The sequence below is a fragment of the Sus scrofa genome, chromosome 15 (genome assembly GCF_054392235.1).
Source record: "Sus scrofa isolate SSC_HxYL_T2T_F1_AM1 chromosome 15, Sscrofa_HxYL_maternal_Yorkshire_Landrace_v2.0, whole genome shotgun sequence".
In the NCBI taxonomy this organism is placed as follows: Eukaryota; Metazoa; Chordata; class Mammalia; order Artiodactyla; family Suidae; genus Sus; species Sus scrofa.
The window spans coordinates 86,591,599-86,605,998 of NC_139397.1; the positions used below are offsets into that span (position 1 = coordinate 86,591,599).

General features: G+C 38.8%; 2 protein-coding genes across 5 annotated transcripts in view; both read right to left on the reverse strand.

Annotated features, from left to right (window-relative positions):
• The window catches only part of GALNT3 (polypeptide N-acetylgalactosaminyltransferase 3), a 48,630-nt gene extending 38,904 nt beyond the window's left edge, over positions 1-9,726 (reverse strand). For 2 of the 4 annotated variants that reach the window (XR_014829489.1, XM_021075049.2), the window contains exon 1: positions 9,263-9,726. The gene's annotated coding sequence lies outside the window, so the exon portion shown is untranslated. Of the gene's footprint in view, positions 1-8,947; positions 9,187-9,262 lie in introns of those variants that run through there. The other 2 variants (XR_014829488.1, XM_021075048.2) reach the window with 1 other exon arrangement.
• The window catches only part of TTC21B (tetratricopeptide repeat domain 21B), an 875,896-nt gene that overhangs the window by 696,688 nt on the left and 164,808 nt on the right, over positions 1-14,400 (reverse strand). The window lies entirely within an intron of this gene.

The following is a 14,400-nucleotide window of genomic DNA, read 5'->3' on the forward strand; positions in this document are numbered from 1 at the left end:
GGCTGTGGGATGGAAATCCTGTGAAATCAGATTGTTATGATCATTATAATAACTACAGATGTGATAAATTCATTTAGTAATAAAAAAAAAGTAATGTAAAAAAAAAACAAAGCAACATCTTATATATGCTGATATGGTGTGAGCTCCACAATACAGTTTAACAAACAAAAAAAGGTTTATTTGCATTTCAAAATCAGAGAAAATATAAGCATATTGTTTGTATTTTTTTTTAAAAAAAAGCACTGGTTGCCTCTAGAGAGGAAAACTGAGTATCATAGGGCAACAGTGAAAGGAAAAGGGCTACTGGGGGCAGAGGGGCATTCCATCTGAATGAGGGAGTAAGTAAACAACAAAAGTCATCATATCTAACAGAAATGTCAGCAAAGAAAAACTCCAGACAACTGCTATGGAAAGGCCTGAAAAGCAATAGTCCAAATTGGAACAAGAGGACAGACAGCTCCAGGAAGGGACCCATAAATCTGATAGGTTTGATAATGTAGGAAAATCTTACTAAGAAGATGTTGGATTACATAGAAATAAAAATCTATATATGGAAAAATTAAACATGCTTTTTTTTAAAAGTGTGTTTATTATTAACTCCGGGATTTCAAAAAATTCTACAAGTAGAAGTTCCCCTTGTGGCTCAGAGGAAATGAACCAGTCTGGTATCCATGAGGACAGAGGTTCCATCTCTGGCCCCACTCAGTGGGTTAAAGGATCCAGCGTTGCTGTGAGCTGTAATGTAGGTGGAAGACGTGGCTTGGATCTTGCACTGTGTGACTGTGGCGTAGGCCAGTGACTGTAGCTCCGATTCGACCCCTAGCCCAGAACTTTCATATGCTGTGGGTGTGGCCCTAAAAAAAAAAAAAAAAGCAAACTCTACAAGTAAAGAACCATGTTTGTAATCGACTTAACTTGGCTCAGTAGTGAACAATATCTACACAATAATAAATACATACTAAAATGCAAACAAAAGAATGTGAAAATCATATTGCAAGATCTACTGGGAAGTTAAGAAAGGAAGAGCAAGGGGTATGTGTGTGAAGAAGCTTGATATTTATCTACCATAATGGGAAGTCAGGAGGCAATGTCAAATATTGATATATTAAGAAATAGCAGTATACGCGTATTATTTCAAAAGGTAAATACTGGAAGAAACATCTGAAAGAGGTGAAAGCAGTTGCCTTTATGTCGCAGGACTGGGGAGATGAGGGGCCACTGTATTTTTGATGCTGTTATAAGATGTTTAATTATCCTATTTAATTTTACTTACATATAAGTCAGGTGAAAGTACAGGATTTGGAATGAGACAGCTTAGATTTGAATATTGACTATGATGTTTCACTAGTCTTGTAAATAAAGGCAAATTACTTACTCTTTCAATTTTCCTATCTTTAAAGTAGGGGAAAAATAATATATACCTCATAAAGCAACTTTGAAAATTAAATGATTAATTCATGTAAGTTGCTTAAAATATACCTGTTATGTAAGTGCTCAACGGTAAAACTGTAAAGACTAATACTTATTAAGACAACGAGTATTAACTACTATTACTTGATAAAAATAACGGCATTAGTAACTAAAATCTCTTTTTAAAAAATATGAGCCACATATTAAGTCTGTCCCTTCTGTAAGGAAACTTTAAAATTTTAAGTTAATTCTCCCAGATACTAAGTAGAATTTTATTTATTTAGGTTACAGTCTTCAATTTAATCCATAGTTGGGGGGAGCGGGCGGGGGTACCTATGAAAAATTCCAGTTATAACAAGAGCTCCACTAGAATCTGAAGGATGAATTTTAGCTAGTTATGCCAAAAGAAGATGAAAGGGAGTTCTAGGTAGGAAAAATGACATTTGCAAAGACCTAGAGGCAGGAGAAATTGGGCAATTAAAAGGTAAAAGGGCTATTAGAACACTTTCTAACACCTTACACAAAAATAAACTTAAAATGGATTAAAGACATAAATATAAGACCAGATACTATAAAACTCTTAGAGGAAAACATAAGCCAAACACTCTCTGACATAAACAACAGTAACATCTTGTCAGATCCACCTCCTAGAATAATGACAATACAAACAAAAATAAACAAATGAGAATTAATTAAACTTAAAAGTTTCTGCACAGCAAAGGAAACCTTAAACAAAATGAAAAGACAACCCACAGAATGGGAGAAGATATTTGCAAGTGAATCAACTGACAAGGGATTCATCTCCAAGATTCATAAACATCTTCTGCAGTTCAATACCAAAAAAACAAACAACCCCATCAAAAAATGGGCAGAAGATCTAAACAGACAGTTCTCCAAAGAAGACATATGGACAGCCAAAAAACACGTGAAAAGATGTTCAACATTACTCATTATTAGAGAAATGCAAATCAAAACCACTCTGAGGTACGTGACCTTATACCGCCCAGAATGGCCATCATCCAAAAGTCTACAAACAATAAGTGCTGGAGAAGATGTGGAGAAAAGGAAACCCTATTACATTACTAGTGGGAATGTAAATTGGTGCAACCACTGTGGAAAACAGGATGGAGATGCCTCAGAAAACTAAAAATAGAACTACCATTTGATCCAGAAATCCCACTCCTGGGCATCTATCTACCCAGAGAAAACCATGACTTGAAAAGACACACATACTCCAATGTTCATTGCAGCACTGTATGCAATAGCTAAGACATGGAAACAACCTAAATGTCCATCAACAGAGGAGCGGATCAAGAAAAGGAGGTACATATACACAATGGAATATTACTCAGCCATTAAAAGGAAAGAAATACCGGCATTTTTAGCAACATGGATGGACCTGGAAATTACTGTGCTGAGTGAAGTCAGGCAGACAGTGAGACACCAACATCAAATGCTATCACTTACATGTGGAGTCCAAAAAAAGGACACAATAAACTTCTCTGCAGAACAGCTACTGATTCACAGACTTTGAAAAACTTATGGTTTCCAAATGAGACAGGTTGGGGGGGTGGGGGAATGCACTGAGGGTTTGGGATGGAAATGCTGTAAAATTTGGTTGTGATGATTGTTGTACAACTATAAAATTCATCGAGTAATTAAAAAAAGAAAAGAAAAAAGAAAAAGAAAAGGGCTAGTAAAGCTAGAACAGAAAGTGATGAGAGAGGTGTGCACTAAGGGATTAAATCATGCCAGGCCTTCAGGCCACATCAACGAGTTTGACTTATCCTAAGGCAATGAAGGGCTTTAAGCAGGGGTTACAAGATCAAATATTTTGAGAATATCCCTTGGCGTACAGAGTGAAGAATCAACTAGAAGGAAGTCAGGAAGAATTCAGATAGACAACAGGGAGGTCACTGCAAAAATCCAAGCAAGAGATGATGATAGTGATAGGAATGGAGGAAAGTAGATGGATTTGAGAAATATTCATTTAAGAGGTAAAACTGATAGAAATTGGAAAAGGGAGACTCCTAATATGGAATCTTTTGCCGCCTTCTTGCCTCCTTTTTTTTTTTTTTTTTTTTTTTTTTGGTGCCTCCTTTTTTTTTTTTTTTGGTCTAATCTAATTAAACTATATTCTTTAAGTAAAAGCTGACCTACTGAACTTCTCACCAATACTAATGTACTCAGTTGTAGAATATTTACAAATAAAAGCTGTAAGACATTTCAATCACAAAGTTAACTTTTCACTTCTAAATGGTAAAACCCAGATCTTGGAACAGAACCAAAAGACACAAAAATAACATTGAATTCAAAGCAATGAGATGGAAATAACAGCAACCTAAATTAAATAGCCTAATTAAATACAGTGAAACAAGTTTCCTACTTCCCAGTTTCTGCAGTTGCTGCCCATAAAAAAGCAAATATACTGCCTGCCCAATGCCTTTCCCCTTCCTGTGCCACTATTACGCCAATATTTTTACTCCACAATGGTCTCAGAGGAAAGAGAAATTTTATATGCTTTGCAAATGATATAAAGTTCTGTGTTTGCTTGTATGTACACAGATAAAAAAGCAGATTGTATATATTACATATGTAAAGCACATGATAGAAAAACACCACACCTAGCTCAGGTGTATGTGGAAGTGTGTTGGGAAAGGGGGGGTTACAGTTTCCTAAATGAGTTGAGACATCAGTGGACTCTTAACCAAAGAGTTAAGGAAAAGTACTCTTAGTGGTGGATAACAAAAGAAATACACACAGGGGGAAAAAAAAAAAAAAACAATGATTATCTATACATATTTGAAGCAGAGGATAGAGAAGTTCAGGTTTACCTTTTTAAAGAGATCATCACCTCAGGGGTTCTGCTGAGGATGAACTGGAGCTTAACACTGCTGAGATATCAGCTAGCAGGTGGTTGTGGTACCCAAGTCAAAAGTAAAAGTAGGTCAGTAAAAGTAGGAGAGGAATTTGTGGGAAAAAAGCAAAAAAGGTGGAAAACCTTTAGCATATACATTGATCTGATAGTTGTGGAAGCTAAGAAAAGAGTAAAAAATGGCTTCTGGATTTCTGGCATGATACCTGGATGGTGGTACAGATCCATAACCCATTCTCTAAATTCCAAGAGCCAAATGTGTTTTGAAATTCAGAATATTTTGGATGTCAAAAAGGAGATGTGGTTTACACCCCCTATATAACAGTGTACCTGCAGCAGAGCCTAAGACAGTACCAAGTAATCAAACACAGTGCTATTTCTGCAGCAAGACACATCCACCAAGAGGAGTAGATGATAAAGAACTTCCTGACAGTTCACTCAGGTTTTGAAGCAAGTACATTGAAGTTTTGCTGACAAATGAGTTAACCAAAAAATTTTTGGGGTTATCAGAATTTTTTTTTTTTTTTTGGTATTGGGATTGTGGGTAAGAAGGGGTAGAGGTACTAATACCTATAAATAATATACAGGAAGTAAAACAGGTTGGTTTTTGTTGGTCATCATTGCTGTTGCTGTTGTGATGGGATGAAGGTTCTGGTTTTCACATGTATAATCTCAGGTAATTAGACATCTTAAAGATGTCCAGCAGGCAACAGGATGGATGAGATGAGCCAACTAGTTTGGACAGTTTGAAACTGAAACAATTATAAGGAAAATATGTACTTGGGAATATACTCTCTATTTAGTGCCAAAAATAAGAGCCTAACTCAGAGAATGACTGAAGAAGATTCCATCCAATTGTCAGCAGTCACTGATGACCTAGAATTGAGAGTCCTCCTGGTCCCTGCTTTGCCATAAGTTAATGTACTTTGGTCTTTTGCCTTTACTGGCACCAATTTGAAATCAGTGTTGCTACTGGCAGTGTAATAATTGTGTTATGATTACTCAAATTATACAAAACTATTCTCATACTAACTAGATGCATAGTTACATAGGTGATTGAAAATATTTCCCATTCAATCAGATTTTATAATCATAAAAGATCTGTTATACCAAATGTATTTTTATACTTTATGGGCCAGAGAATTGAGCTTCTCTAAAGATATTTGGGCATTGATCATTTTCTAAATACTAAACATATTAATATTTTATTTTGGAGAAAAATTCCTCTTACCGGGAATCCGAAGGCAGGTTAAAATTAAAAGCTTCTACGGAAGCCAGATTCATCCAATCACAGCGTCCAAGCCTACATCCTACAGGTTCTTTAGGGAATCTAATTTCTCAATCTCCCAATTTAGTCTTTTTTGGGGAAGTGGGGGGGGGGGGTAAGTGGTATGATACTTATGTCATTATTTGTTTCATAGTAAAAGAAAAAAATATATTAACAGACTACAAATAACAAACTTGCCTGTTTAATAATTTTTTCAGATTCACCGAGCATTATAACTCAGCCATAAAATTTAGAACTTTTAGTATAGCTGGACAGAATTCTTTTTCTCATACTTTCACTTGACAATTGTTACCATCAAAATCCCCTCAGAAAAAGCTTTCCAATTTTTCCTGTCCCCAAATATACTTTAAGCATACATTATGCTGAGAATCCATTTAAAATACAGTAAGGTTTCATGCAGTCCCTAATGTTTGATTTAGTCAAGTGCCAGGTCCTAGAGTTTTAAACCCTCCAGTAACTGCTTAATAAGGATTATGATATAATTGTATATATTTTTTTAAATACAGTTTGATTTTCTTTCCTGTGAATGCATATGTGTGTGTGTGTGTCTGTGTATACATGTAAGACACAGTAAACTGGTAGAAAAATCAGCCTTAAAACAAAGGTAAATTCAGTAGGATACCACTATTTTCATTGTAGGTTCCAGCCCATTTGTGATCATAAAATCAATGCAGTGTTTTAAGACCAATATTTTTTAAAAGTTAAATAACAGAGAAAATCCATGTTGTAAAGATTGAGTATTGGTTTGTAAACATGGTTTTATTTCTATATACGCACACTTGAATATACTGTGTTGAGGCATAGAATACATTTCTTATTGAGGATTGCAGTCCACAAAAAAGTTTAAAGAACATTGAATGTTAAGGAACTGTGCTTGCCAACCAAAAATCTAGAATGTTGCAAACAGAAGGATGACCCTGGGTTGCTGCCTCATAAAATACACACTTAAGCCAATACAATAAAAGATCAGAAGACTAAATTATGTTGTCTGTGTTGACTCAAAAAATTAACCATGGCTCTGAAATACCAAGAAAGGATTAAAAATCTCAATCCACATGGCATCTTCAATGCACATGTGATCTACAGTGAGCAGAAAAGAATGATGGCCTTACTTGGTCTCCCTGGAGTCAGGCATCATCTGAACCAGTAGAAACTAGGGTAAATCAGAGATGCATAAAGAACAATGGACTATTCTTTAATTATAATGGCCTTACAAACTTTATGAAAGACAAAAAGACAAGTATCCTATGATAAATGATAATATGGGTGGTGGAAATTAAAGATAACATGAGTATTGAGTCAAGCCACTCAAATAATGCCATGCCTACCACTAACTTGCTGGATGAAGTGAAGTTAGAATATCTTTCTCGGCTTCAGTTTATCACAAATTGGATGAGTTGACTGGATATCCAGAGTAAAAAGAGGATCCCCAGAATGCTAGCGCTGATTTGTTTTAAGCCCTCTCTATCTTAGTTTAAAGAAGTATTATTTTTTACTATTTTACAGATAGTTTGAGGCACACTGTTACTCCAGCTAATGCAAATATGTTACATTTCTCCCTAGAATTAAGAGTAAATGTAATTTAATAACATCTGGCCTAATAATCAATGAAGATTAAATGAATACCCTACACTCAGAGAGCAATATCTACATCTAATTTTTAAATAGTTTTTAGCACATTTATTTCTCCATACGGAGGCAAGATTAACAGGGCAGGAAAGGTTCTTTTAAGAAAAGCAGAAAGCACTGGTTGAAAGTATTAATAATTATGTCCTATTGTGTGATATAGTTAGCTTTTTAACTTTGCACCTTAAAAAAAAAAAAACTATATATTTCCTAAGGCTTTTTATGTTAAGTGTGTAATTTAAAATGTATTTTTTTTAATTAGCAAAGATAGAACTAAACGAATCTAGGCAGTGACCTTGTCATTTATTATTAGAAATTTCTATGTAAAAATGCTAGTTAAAAGAAGGTAAAAAGAAAAATGCTTAGTATAAACTCCAGAATGTTTAAACTTAATATGTATGCTAGGCTTCAGATATTAAAAGTTAAAGAAACCTAATCGTAGAGTATTTTAACCTCATATATTTTAGCCACAAGCTCAAAGGAAAAATTATACAGTAAAAGATGCAACAGATTTTTCCACAACCACAACAGAAATTCTCAAATAAATGCAGCAACTTTGTTTTTTAACAATACAATTAGAATTTAAATGTTTTCATTATGTAGCATATAACTTCTACAGCAAGTTATGTTCACTTAATATGGTCTTCTGAAAACCAGAAAAATTGGTAACTCCGGGGGGTTCTAAAAACAGAAAAAGTTATTTGATAAATTTGAAGTCAAGTGTTTGGATAAGTTTTTTTAGAGAATAGGAGGGGCTTTGATGAGTTTTGAGAGAAAAGGAAAGAAATGTGTAAGGTAAGCACCAGTTTCGCCGTCAATTCTTAGGCTTGAGAAAAGCCTAATTAGGCAGGGAAAGGAATTTGGGCCTGGCACACCCAGGTTCAGACGTGGCAGGTTCCTGAAACAAAGTTTTTCTGAACCTTTGAGTCATATGCCACAGGCAAACCAAAGCCGCGATACGCAGGTCGTTAAGGCAACAGGTCCTTTAACGAGATGGTGTGCGGTTGGTGAGTGGCAGTTGGATTTCCTCCTGCCACGAAGAAAATAACTTCTCGATCAAACCGGAAAGTGGGCGCAGCTCTGGCTTAGGGAGCGCACCCGGAAAAGTGCAGAGACCAAACAGAGAGAGAGAGGGATGTCCGCGTCCTGACCACAGAGCGCCTTCCAAACCACTCGGAAATCATTTGAATGGCTCGGGCGGTCGCGGTTTCCAGCCTAAGACTGCCTGGGGTCCGGCTGGGAAAGTTGCCTGGCCAAGCCATGCCCTTCCCGCCGAGGGCTTGCTCCCCACCCCCCACCCGGGCACCCGCACTCGAGCGGGAGAAGACCAGCAACCTGTTAGCCTAAGAAGAGGGGCTGCCGCCCAGAGCCGGGCCCCGCCCCTCCCATCCCCTGCTCCGCGACCCCTGCAGAGACAAGCTCCCGGCCCCCTGGACTTCAGCGTGGGTCCGGCTCTTCTGGCGCCTCCTTTAAAAACCGACAGGGGGCACTGCGGGTGACAGGGGCGACAAGGCGACCCTCGGAGCGCCACTTGCCCCCGGCCTCGGGCGCCCCTTTCGGCCTCTTCGTGGGGCAACTGAAAACCGCTCTCGAGACCATGTCTAACCGGCCACCGGGACCGTCCCTGTCTCCCCGCCACGTGAGCCTCTGCGTCCGTCCGACCCCCACCCCCCAGGCTCCCAGCTCCAGACGCTGCCCAGGGGCTACGGGTCCCCCGTCCGAATCCAGGCTCTGGCTCGCCGGCTTACCTGACGGGTGGGCAGGACAGAGCAAGGCGGCGGGAAGCAGCGGCCCGGCGGGCACTGGACGTGGGCCGGGAGCCAGGTGCAGGTGGCGGCGGCGGCGGCTCCGGTTGCTGTCGCTACAGTTGCCGCTTAGTCCAGCTCCTCCTCCGCCGCCGCCTCCTGCCTTCCCGCTGGGCCTCCGGCGTTGCCAGGAGAGGCCGAACCGAGGCTCCGCTTCCTCTCGGAGTCTCCCAGGTGAGCTCCAGCCTGCGACGTCGGCAGGGGCGAGGCCCCCGTCCCGCGCCTGCGCGCCAGCCTCCCGCCCCGCCCAAGCCCTACCTGAGCGCTCCAGGTGAGGATCGAGGACCACGCGCGGGGCGGGGGCGCGGTCCCTGCTGAAAGCGGCCACCCCGCGGCTCCTCTCTCCGCGCGAGGAGAGTCTGGTTCTCCGCGAGAGGCAAGGCTAGTTCTCCGAAAGAGGCAAGCCTCAGCCCGTCTTACACAGAGGAGTCCTGCGCTGACCTGGTGGCAGGGGTCACCTTGTAATCAGAATACAATCTGGGTCTTTAGGGAACCAGAGGTCTAAATTTCCCTCACACACACTTCCTTTACGTTTCGCCAAAATGAAGGGGTGCGCTGTCCAGAGATCCGGGGGCCCCTTGCCTCCGAGGACCACCTCATGACGGCAGCAACCGTTGGCTTGTAAGGTTTCCACGAGCAGGGTTCAGCAACGTCTGTCACCACTTAGGTTCGTGAGCTATTTGGTCGAGCTTCCTTCCCATGCTGTCTTGATTTCATCACTTGACTCACTTCAGCACAGCTAGTGGTTTCCGTTTTTGCAAGCGCGCGCTCTTGTAGGGGCGCCTCACGTCCAAAGGGGGAGCCTCCCTGTTACAAAGAAGAGCTTCTGGTATTTGGCAGAACCTTGCGAATTTGGGGCGCACCACGCCTTCCTGGGTTGCTACCGAAAGGCAAACCAATTCCCAGATGAGAGGGAAAGCAGCGCCGATAGAGAGAAACCCGCTGTTCTTGTTTGGAAAGACACTCTGGTTTCCAGGAGAGAGCTTGCTTCTCCTGCAGGTTTGCTTAAACCCAACATCTTTTGGAAAGGTCAGAACGCAGACTTTAGGGAGATGGTGGGGTTTGCCATTGTTTGTAAGAGGAAAAAAATTTATTTACCAGTATTTTTCCCCATTATGACAGGTACGACTTTCTGTTTCAGCCTTCCTTCTGCTGTTCTGACAAACATTGACACACCCGAAACCAGGACTTAAAATGACCTTTCTACCTTCCTATGAACTTACTCATTTATTTGGCTCTATCTTCAGTGTACGTAGGAATATAAAAAGAAAAATAGCTGAAATGTTTTAGTGGCATGCTTCATTACTTGGTGGCTAATTTTCCATAAAGTTTAGTTACGGCCTTCCGCCTGCATTTTGACACATATTCTTATGGTTCCTGTTTATTGGTATATTACTGTTATGTGTGACCTAAAATTAAAGTTTAGAAATACTGGTTAGTCCAGTATCAACGTGTGTAGCTTTAGGGTTTGACTAGTCTGACACTGGTTTTAGCATCCACAGTACCATATTTACACTCATGAATTGGATTTAAAGTCAATTAGTTGTTTGTTTTGTATATTACAGTTACTTTGCAAGCATCAAGGAACCGTTATGTGTTTGTGACATTTTAGTATCCATACCTATAAGCAATTTTTAAACTCTCCTTCTCTTCCCACCAAAAATTCAGGAGCTACTTATGGGTGTTAACATACCAACTTGATATATTTGTCCTTAGATCCAGAGCTAAAAAAATACTACCTAAATTCCACACATATACCCCTCCTTTTTAAAAAAAATTCTGCCACTCTCTTTATTTGCCTTTAAATGGCAAAGAGGGTGTTAGTCTTAGGGAGATTTGGGAAAAATCTGAAATGTGTAACCAAGAAATCGATCTCTTATCTTGCATTATCCATCTCTGAATGAGGCAGGAGCCAAAGATTATCAGAGTTTGGATGTCCCACCAAGCAAAGAGCAAGAATTTTCACTGACAGAGCAGGAGAGAGCAGATGGATATAGCAATAGCAATCTGGAATCCAAGGACCGAAATGCATTGACAGCAAGACTGGTGGAATCAAATAACAACTGAAAAGAGAAGCTGGGGGAGACCTATAAAAGAGCAAGCAAATGGGACCAAAATGCTACATGAGGAGTGAGAAAAGAACAGAAAAAATATAAAAATCAGGAGTTACTAAAAATTGACTGCCAGTTTTACAATAGAGACAATTTAAACAAGGAAAGCAATATTTCTGGGTCTGTGTACCTACTAGCATTACATGTACTACTTCATTTCATTCTGAAAGCAAAGTCTTAAAATTAATGAAATTTATTTACTTAATAACATTAAAATGCTGCAGGTCCAGGGGAAAGTATTATTATGTTCAAATGTTTAATGCCCTAAACCCAATCGGATGAAGGGTTTTTGAAAGTACCATCCTATTCAAAATAACGGGATAAAGAATTTGTTTTATAAAGAGGAAATAAGTATTTCATCATAAAATAAAACCCAGGAGACTTAGTGTAGACGTGCTTCTCAGAAACACACTTGTTTTAATACAACATGTTTGGCATAAAAAGGCAGTTAAGATAGAAAACTGAGCAGATTTTACACAGGAAGAAAGATATACATTCCCTCTCTCCTTCCTCTCTCTCCTTCCCTTGCTTTCTCTCTCTCAACACACACACACACACACACGTGTGCACGCGCGCACACACACACACACAGAGGACTAGAACAAAATGCCCATTTATATGGGTATTAAATAATACTCACTGTTTAATAATTTCTGTTAACATTTAAATTAATGCTGAGACCAGTATCTGACACTTAGTAGATGCTCAATAAATACTTCTTAAATGAATAAGTAGATCCATTAAATACCGTGAAAGAAACCAATATGCAGAGTGTTTTGAGCAGAGTGTAAGTCCAAAGAATGCTTTAGCCAAACAGTGTGGAGAGATAATCTGGGCAACTAAGAGTAAGACTAGGAGTCTGAGGGAGAAGCTTTGAATAACAGTAGTTACCAGTTATTACATACTTCTGTTTCACAAGGCACAATGCAAAGAAACATACACCCTATGAGTTACTTACTTCTGGGCTTAGATTTTTTTCTTTCACAAAATAAGGCAATGGTATAATGTGATTGCCAAGTTCCTTTATACACTGATTCATGTTAACACCATGATAATTATTATGCAAAAAAACCCCTCTGATTAAAGTAATAATGATGGAAAACAGAAGAAATGGAAATTACTTAACTGAGATTGAAACTTTCATTCAAAAAAACTATAGTTTTTAATGTAACTAGTAAGATTGTTCAGATTCACAAAGTCCTTTAAATGTTTTCTGTTTGTTAATTGTTTAATTCATGGTTACCCTGGGCTTAGCAATTTTAGCTTCAAATGTGCTCCTGATTTAACCTTTAAAAAACAATTTTCTGTTTTGTGGGAATTGGAGTCTCCAATTCAGGATCCCAAGTTCAAATTGAGAGCTTTGGCTCAAAGACTAAACAGATTGAAATAATTTCTACTGAAAGAATTGAAAGACTATTGATTTAAAATGAGAATGATGCTGGTATCATAGTGAAGAGCCACAAATATGTGGGTATTTTTTTTAAAATTATGATTCAGCATAATTCTACATTGTGCTTAAAATATTGAGTTAAAACAGTGAAAACATGGATTATTTTTAGTTCAAACCCTCTTGGACATTGTCTTGCATGAGGATTGCTTATGATTTTTTTCTTCTGAAAAATATCATCAGAATAGCCATCTGGGGCTTTCAAAGATGTACAAATTTCTTTGAGAGCACTTGCTGTCTTAAACTGCAACAGAACTACGTCTTGTTAATCTTGTATCCTTAATGCTTGGCACATAGTAGGTGTTCAATAAATATTTGATGAGATGGATTGAACAGAGTGCAGAGTTTCAAGCTTTTAAGCATTAGCATAAGAGCAAAAGAAATACTATGCTGAGTCAGGCTATATTCAATCTAGCCAGTTCTAGATTCTGACAATGGCACCAAAGTTTATTTTGTAGGAAAAGACGGTGATAATCCTCCATGATGTTGACCTCAGAGATGTACTCCAGGTATCCCTGACTCACCTGCTCCTCAATTGATCTCTTTTTTTTCTGTAAAATCATTATTTAAATTGTAAAGAAACTCATGCTCATTGCAGAAAAATCAGAAACTACAGGTGAATTTTGAAACATCCAAAATTTCTCCCATGATGGTAACTCAGGGCTAACTACCAGACCCTCTTCCATGGTATTACCTTTCCTTTTTTTTTTTTTTTTTTTTTTTTGTATTGGGAAAAGCTAGGGGAGAGGGATGGGAGATATGGAGGGAGACAGACATGTTTTTAAGATAAAAACTAGATCAATTGGCAGTCTTGTTTTGCGTCCAGAGTTTTCTACTTAACATGTCTTTCCACATCAGTAAATTCACTTTTTTACAGCATTATTTTTCAATTTGTGCAGTTTCTTTTTTGTATAGACATATTTAGTCAGTCAATTATTGGACAATGAAATTTATTTCAAAATTTTGCTTTTGCAAACAGTGCTGGGATGATCTTCCTTTTCATCCAGTGATCACTATCTTCATCAGTTGAAACATTTGTCCTGATTTTCGTCTTTTATTAAGCCACTTTCTATCAATCATTTAAGACCCCAAACAAGGATGGTATCATTAGAAGAATCATATCCCAAAGACAAATGGTTGAAAATATTAAAAAGTTAGCATTTTCTATCTGTAAGAATCCTAGTTACCAAACCTTTATGTGAAGGATGCTCATTATATGGAGTTCTCATTATGGTGCAGTGGAAATGAAACTGACTAGTAACTATGAGGATGCCGGTTTGATTCCTGGCCTCGCTCAGTGGGTCAGGGATTTGGCGTTGCCTTGAGCTATGCTATAGATCGCAGATGTGGCTCAGATCTGGTGGATCTAGCGTTGCTGTGGCTGTGGTATAGGCTGGCAGCTATAGCTCTGATAGGACCTCTAGCCTGGGAACTTCCATATGCCATAAATGCGGCCCTAAAAATAAGCAAAAAATAAAGTGATGTTCATTATAATTAAAACCTTATCACTTAAAAAAATTTGGAAGTAGAGTACCACCTGATTTTAGAAAAGTAAGATTTTTTTTTACTGTCTCCCTGTGTCTTTTAATATGATATTGTTCCCTCCCTTCACTGCTCCAAAGGCCCGTTAGCCTGGCTATGGAACCTCCATGATCAGCCCAAATCACCTTGATATTTTTTTAATTCCAGTGCAACGGGCTAAAATAAACTTCTCTTCTCTCTTGGCCCTCATCCCCCTCCTTACTCTGCTGCAATGAAGGGATTGTGGAAATATTACCTGGACATGGTATCATTTATTGCCAAATAGTTTATGATAATTTGTTAAATAACTTAAATCA